Raw genomic sequence first — 8850 nt, 5'->3', positions numbered from 1 at the left:
GTGAATGGAAGTTTAGGGGAACATTCACCACCATTCTCACGCTTTGTTTGGGGAACACTTAGGAGGTGAAGTTATTCACCTAGGTTCCCTTGGTCACAGGACCCCTAATAGTATAAAATTTTGTTACGCCCCCAAATTGGGGCTGTAACAAGGGGAATGAACTCCCTTCCCTTCCCTTCCCTTCCTTCTCTCAGTTTCCTTAAACTTCGCCTTCACTCCCTACAATTCAAACAGGCCCTAAAATAAAACATTGGAGTAAATAGTGGAGACAATTATAGCTTAGAAAATCATATAGAGAACTTTCGCGGCAAAAATTCTTATAGCATAGGAACAAGAAGCTTCTCTATGTCCAAACATCAATTTTCAAGTAGATGATTGTGCCTCAAGTTTTGTTATTTTTCTGTTGATATTACTGAATTATCTATTCTTTTTTTGGTATTAATTTCTTGTTTGCATGAGTTACAGGCCTTCCTTTGCCTTCCTGCCATATAACTTTTCTATAGAATGCCCTATAAAAATAGGAAATAAGTCATATGAGAATATTCTTTATAGAAGTGGAGTATTTTACGTTATTAGAACATGCAAATAACATAGATGTTTTAGCCATTCATGAATAGTAGAGATTAGCTTAATAGCTGTTAAACTATTTATAGTAATGGTAAAGCGATCAAATCGAATCAAATACAAATGTTGTGTTATATTTGTACTTATTTAAAAATTACTCAAATTCGGACGCTGAAATCGAAATATCAATACTGAGTTTATCGAATTTCAAACTCGAATGCCCGATATTTGACCATTTTCATGAATATTTATGGAATATGCAGGTAATTTTATTTAGCCCTGAAGAATTTGAATTTTTAAAATAAGTAATTTAAATCTTATTAAAATTTTATCATTAATAATTATGATGCATATATATTTATTCAAACATTTCATTAGAAAACTAATTTAAGATTCTTAATTCTTCCCAAAATTAGTATAATAGTACCACGTTGACCGAGCGCCGCGAGTGATTCGATCGGTGGAGGTTTCAATATGGCTGTTACAGTTCTTCGTTCAATTCTAGTTGGGGTTTAGAAAAAAAATGTTGACGTAGCGTGCGGAAGTTGTAGCGCTCAGAATCACCAAGGACAATCTTCAATCCACGAAGTAAATATTAAAGGAAAAAAAAATAAAATTTTCTTAATTAAAAGTTATGCCTCTTAGGCTTACAAGACTATACTTAAATAGAAAAAGGAACAAAACTCTTACAAAGTACTTCAAACACCTACAAGGACTCAACTTTACAAAAAAAATAAAAGAATTCCTAAAATATTAAAAACTCCTAAAGACCTATGACTAGGAAAGTCCACCGACGTCAAATCTGAGATGAAATCGAAATTTGTTTCCTAATGCATACAGCACTCCTAAATATTACAGAAAATATATATAAAACGGACAAAAAATGCATAAAATCTTTTCAAAACCGTAAGGAATTTGGCCGAAACAGAAAAGCAAAACAAACGCCTTAAGGGTAGTTTGGATGGCGTCCGTCTACGCTCGAGATAGTCCGATTTTCATATATAATTTGTTCAATTCCGACGTAACGGTTGAAAGTTTATGCGTTTCTTCATAGGCAAATTATTTCCCGAACAGGGGGGCCCTGCCGCGTTGAGCCTTGAGTAAAACAGTCCTATTTTGACATAAATATGTCCTGTCGTGTGTTTCTACATCAAAAAGTTATAGAACTTAAGTAGAAATAAAATTGCGTCTAAAAAATATAACATCATGTGCGTAATTATGCAAAATTAGAAGCGACCAAAATTTTAAACAAATATTTAATAAGCTAACAAATGGCGAATGCAAACCTTAGTTAAATTTGTATTCATCAATAAAGTTCAAATACCGAAATAAAAATATAATTGACTAGTTGCTTGAACAATTAACGAATATTTTGTTAATTATTTGATTTCTCTCCACTCCTAAACTTTTTTATGGTGCCAAACGCACCCCACCCCTTTGTAAGAATAACTAGATAGTTTTCCACAGACAAGTTAGGCAGCAGACACAAAAGACGGCGGGTTGATTGGAGTGAACTTATGTCAACTTATGTGGACAATAGGCATTTGTTCCACCAACTTTATATATATATATATAATAATATATATATATATATATATATATATATATATATATATATATATATAGAAAAATAGAGAACCTTGGCCCACAAGCTGTTGAAAGCCAACTGCTGAGTGATGTGCGCCTAAATCCCCCTTTTGGCCCCCTACATACACCTCGAAGATAGAGCCTCAAACCACCCTCACCAACTCCAATGCAGATGTATGGGATAGAGATTAGGCACATCATACCAAGTTGCCTTAGAGCAAACTTGTACCAAGTTCTTCTATTTTCTCTTATATATATATATATATTATATATATATAATATATTATATATATATATATGAGAAAAATGCGGCTATGCTTTGGCACCAAACACAAAAGGTTATGCTTGCGTAGTGAGGTGTATAATCCCTCCACTCATTTCAAATAATTGCATATTACCATGCCACTCGCTAACCCATGAAGGCCCTATTAAAATGAGGATGTGGCTATCTCAGAAAAAGTTGTCAGGCCAATAGTGAGGGCATTGCCACTTATTTAACAAATTTCTCATGGTCACTACCTATTTCTCTCTCTCTCTCTCTCTCCTCATATCATATATAATATATTATATATATATATTATTATATTAATATATATTATAGATAATATATATATATATATATATGTATACCTATATATATATGTATGTATGTATGAATGTATATATATATATGTATGTATAATTAGTATATGTATATATATATATATGTATATATATATGTATGTATGTATGTATGTATGTATGATATGTATGTATCTATATATATATATTATATACCTATCATATATATATATATATATAATATATATATATAATATATATATATATATTATATATAATATATATATATATACTATATATATATATATATATATATTATATATATATATATATATATATATATTATTATATAAATAATATATATGTTATATATATATATTATGTATGTATGTATGAATGATATATAGTTATGTATGTATATATTATCATATGTAATATATATATATGTATGTATGTATGTATGTATGTAATGTATGTTCTAATATATATAATATTATATATATTATATATATATATATATATAATATATATATCATATATATATATAATATATATATATATATATATATATATATATATATATATATATACTACTATATATTTGTATGTATGATGAATGTATGTATGTAATATGTATATATAATGGGGGGTTGTGTATATATATACATATACATAATATATATATATATATATATTATATATATATATATATATATATATATTATATATATATAGAGAGAGAGAGAGAGAGAGAGAGAGAGAGAAAACGGGAGGTGAGCTGGCAGCGTAGGAAAATTCCTGCGCTGCCGCCACGTGTCAACTTTTAATTGGATTATCACACATTAGCAATTATTACTAAACTAACAATTAAGATTCAGTATTAATTTGTAATTTAAATAACACAAGGACTTAGATGCAAAAATCCTGTATTTCCTTCCCCAAAAAGCGCCGCTGCTTCGTTCTCATCTTCCCCAAACAACCACGCGCTCCTCCGCCGGCAATTACTGATTCTCATCTCCACTACCATTCCGCCGGCGTTTCCTAAACCGTCGCCGGCGTCTCCCCCGCCCTTCCCCGCCCCCTCGTCTTCGACCCCTCGGCCTCCCGCTGGCACCTGGGGCCCGTGATCCCCTCTCCTCGCCGCTAATTTCCATGGGACATCAGGTTTAATGCCGAAAGAGCTGTGTTTTGGCGTTCTATATAAAAGAAGCTGGTCATCGTAGAACTCGAATAGAAAGAACAGAATACCTATCATTATCTGCAACCATAAAACAATACAAGAACATGAATCAAGGAAATTATGACCCAAAACGAGATTAAAGACATCACTGAAGATGAGGATCAACTTACCGGTACAAAAACCAACGATTCAATTACATGAACAAAGATTAACTGGAATGTTGGAAGGTGATGGCGAGCATGGTGTTGTAGCTGCACTGCAAGCAATCAGAGCAAGGAACCAAGTCAGATAGATGAAAGAAAGTAACCAGGTATCAAAATAAGTTGTCATCCACAAGAACACAGAGTGAGTAAGCAGAACAAGTTACGCAAACCTGTGAACCTAAGCATGCGAGATTGTGTTTCCCTCGGAGTAAAGGATACTGACATGGTTGTAGTAAAGAAAACAAATAATGACATTATCAGGACACCGCATTTGGTCACAAAATAATCTGCAAGAGACAAACTTAGATGTCAAATAAAATGATTTTTTTTTGGATTAAAGATGACTGAAATAAACAAGAAGCTTTATTATAACTTTTTACTATTAGATTTTGTCAAGATTGATGCCTTGTAATATAAATTCAAAATCACAAAACTAACATTTTATAAAGTGCGTGTAAATTTAGACTGTAACGTTGGACTTGCTGCTATCAGTAGTCTGCAGCAGATAATTATTTGTTACTCATATAGTGTCCACAGAAAGATATTTGTCCAACAAGCTAAGCTTTGCCGTACAAGTGCTCCATATGTAGTTTATCGTATGGATGTAAGATAGGAAAATCCTCAACCAAAAAGATCTTTAAGCGTGCTAAGTAATAATTCTTTCAGATTATTTTATCAGTGACTCAGACATTACTGTTGAAATATCGTACCAACCTTAAACCACGACAACAATAAGATGCCTTGTGATTAAACAATTCCATAAAATTGAAATACCAATAAAATGGAAATTTGATGGAAGTATCATGATCATGTCCTGATTGAATACAACATAATGGTGTTTATATATGCACATAAGCTTAATGTCGTATAGTAACTGCTTCCTCAGTTAAATTGTTGCAAAAAGAACTAAGTTCTTTAGCCAAAATCTTTGGTCCAACCAAATCAACTTAAGAGATGGATATAACTTTTCTAACACAAATTATGGTCAGTGAAAGTTTGTAAACACAAATGAAAAAGAAAAGCGTGCATCACCGCCAAAACGGGAAGGGCCTGTTGATTCATGACCATAGCTAAGATAATAAAACTCCTTTGTCTGGTAGTTATAAAGATAACCTGGAAAAATATTACAGATACCAATCAGAGTGCAAACACAACTAGCATACAGGGTATAGGCCATAGAATACAAAAGAAGGCATAAAAGTGGATCTCTAAGAGGGAAGTTATGTAAAATCCTTTTGATAGGAATTAACAAAACGTGTACAAGAACAAAGATGCACCCGCAGCAAAGCGATCCAAGAGCTGGAAATGAAATCAATTGATGATCTAAGAAAACCACAGTTGTTCCTGACACTTAATCTTATTTTTTGAAGTTCCAAACGACTCAAATCTGTTCTTTACCAGGATCATGTTTATTTAAGATTTAGAAGAAAACGAAATGAAAGAATTAACAACTTTAGCAGCGAGGGAAGGGGATCGCGGGGCCCAGGTGCCAGCGGGAGGCCGAGGGGTCTAAGACGAGGGGGCGGGGGAGGGCGGGGGAGAGGCTGGCGCCACCGCGGTGGCGAAGACAAGAACCAGTTAATTGCCGCGGGGGGAGCGCGTGGCTTGTATGGGAAGATGCAGAACGAAGCAGCGGAGCTTTTTGGGAAGGAAATGCGGGGATTTTTGCGTCTAAGTCCTTGGTTAATTTAAATTACAAATTATGCCGAATCTTAATTGCTAGTTTAGTAATAATGCTAATTTGTGACAATCCAATTAAAAGTTGACAGCTGGTAGCAGGCGCAGGATTTTCCTACGCTGCCAGCTCACCTCCGTTTTATCATATATATATATTATAATATATATATAATATATAATATATATATATATATATATATATATATATATATATATATAAATATATATATAAATATTATATATATATATATATATAGCAAAACTTGTTGTCAAATTAAGTGGTAGCAAAAGTTGCCACTAAACTTTTTAGCCATTATATTACCTAGGATCCTTGCATGATATGAAAATATTTTATATTATAAATGAGTGGCTAGAGATTTGGTGGACATCACTTAGTTGATAGAGTCTTCTCTCTTCTCTCTCTCTCTCTCAAACTACTTATCTATATATATAATATATATATATATATATATATTATATATATATATATATTATATATATATATATATATGGAGCCTAACTATCCGACTTGCCCTATACCATATTTTTGAAGAGGAAACTGTTGAATATCATATCTCCATGATAGTGTTTTGATGATAATAATTTATACAGTGTGTGCACTAACTTTTATATGCAGATTTCAATATCAGAATATGTACAAGTGCAAGTTGATTTCAAGACATTTTGAAGTGAAGAAAATGAAGAACAAAAGAGATAATGTATTTTACATTTTCTTTACTTAGAATAATTGTACAAGCCTTGATCACACACACGCACACACACAATTTTAGAACACACTAACACAGGCTTAGTGTGTTGGTTAACTATAGAAATCCCCTATGTTAACCATTAGAATTATAGTTAAAACTTGATTATAAAAACTCCTTATAGCAGAATTTTTGCTCTTAGTAGTTGACTAATTAGAATAGTAGTCGACTACTCGTGTATAAAACTCAAATACATGTTTCTGTCAATTTGCAGTATAGTCGACTAATAATGATTATAGTCGACTACTCAGGTGTTTGACAGAAACATAAGTTTTTGTTATTTTACAGTATAGTCGACTAATGTCAACAGTAGTCGACTACTGAACTCAAATTTTATTTTATCAGTTTCTGTCAAAATACATTGTAGTCGACTAATGGGCTTTGTAGTCGACTACTGAGAAAATTTTTCAAAAACACAGAGTCTGTTTGAACTCAGTGTAGTCGATTAATGTCAACAGTAGTCGACTACAGATACAGTTTTTCCAGTTTTCAAAGTTTGAATATCTGACAGTTTATAGCCGTTTTTAAACGTTTTTAAAGTTTAAAAAATTATCTTTTCAAGGGCTATAAATAAGTTATTTGTTCAGAAAAATTACAGAGACTTACATACCCATAAGCTTTGATCTTTGTGCAATTTTTCATGTGAAAAATATTCAGATTTTGTGTAAAAGAGAAGTTTCTGAAATTGCCTCTAAACATTCATCAAATACCTATCATTTAGGCAATTACAGAGGTTAAAAGAATCCTAACCCACTGCTGCACTTCACTACACATTCAAGGCTTATAGGATCAATTGTGTTCTTTCTTCAACAAGGATTTCTCTTGGGTTTGAGAGGGTTGATCTCTTGGTTTAGAGATTGGTGTTCAAATTGGCAAGGTGTTTGTCAATTGGTATTACAATTTGCAGGGACTTGCAAATTGATCAGGTTTGCGTTTGATTTTGTAAGTTTATTCAAAATCATAGTGAAAACTCTCAAGCGGGATTTGCTTGGGGACTGGATGTACACCGGATTGGTGGAACCAGTATAAAATCCTTGTGTTTGTGATTGTGAATTTCTGAGATTGCCATTTTTCTTTGCAATTTATAATATACTTTGCATAAATTTTAAAAGAACCCTATTCCCCCCCCCCCCCTCTAGTGTTCTAGTGTATCTATTTCAGATCCTACATTTGGTATCAGAACGAGGTAAAAGATGGCATCTATAAATATTCAAGGAAGGCCACTCTACAAATCGTCCTCCAATGTTCGATGGTTTGAACTACAACTATTGGAAGTGCCGAATGAAGATTTACCTTCAATCAATTGGCTACGAACTTTGGAACGTCGTGGAAAAGAAATATGAGAAGCCAGCCACTCCTTTCGCGGAATGGACTACATCTCAAAGGAACAATGCAAACTTGGATTCTAAAGCAATGAATGCCTTATTTTGTGCACTTGACAAGAAAGAGTTCAATAGGGTCTCAACGGCCATATCCGCATATGATATTTGGCACACACTCGAGGTAACTCATGAATGTACAAATAAAGTTAAAGAATCTAAAATTTTTGTTCTTGTGCACATATTTGAATTATTCAAGATGAAGGAAAATGAGACTATTGGAGAAATGTTCACAAGATTCACCGACATCAAAAATTCTCTCATTGGTCTTGGAAAAACATATACTCAAGTGGAGATGGTAAGAAAGATACTTCGTTCACTTACTCCACAATGGGAAAAAAAAGTTACCGCAATTGAAGAACCCAATGATTTGTCAACTCTTACGATTGAAAATCTTATTGGTAATCTTATGGCATATGAAGTTCAAATTGAAGACAGAAAGAATGATGAAGAATCAAAGAACAAGAAAGTTCTTGCAATCAATACTACTTCCGATAAAGAAGATTCAGATGATGATGATGAAGAAATGGGCATGTTTGCACGAAAATTTCGAAAATTTATAAAACGAGGTAATTTTAAATCTAAGAATTCAATTTCAAATAACCCTCTTTGTTTTAAGTGTAATAAACCAGGGCATATGAAGAAAGATTGTCCAATGTTGAAGAATAAGAAAAAATCAAGTTATTTCAACAACTTCAATAACATTCAAAATAACAAGAAAAGGAAAGCAATGACAGTCACTTGGGATGATAGTGATGAATCATCTTCGGATGAAGAAATTAAAGAAAAGGAAAGTGCCCACATGTGTTTTATGGCACAAGATGAAGTAAGTGATAATGAAGAACTTTTAGATGCTTTCAATAAATTATATGAAACTTTTGTGAGATTAAAAACATCACATAATTTTCTTAAAGGTGAAAATAAAAGATTAC

Source organism: Asparagus officinalis, chromosome 7, assembly GCF_001876935.1.
Source record: "Asparagus officinalis chromosome 7, Aspof.V1, whole genome shotgun sequence".
Lineage (NCBI taxonomy): Eukaryota > Viridiplantae > Streptophyta > Magnoliopsida > Asparagales > Asparagaceae > Asparagus > Asparagus officinalis.
This window is presented reverse-complemented; position numbering follows the sequence as displayed.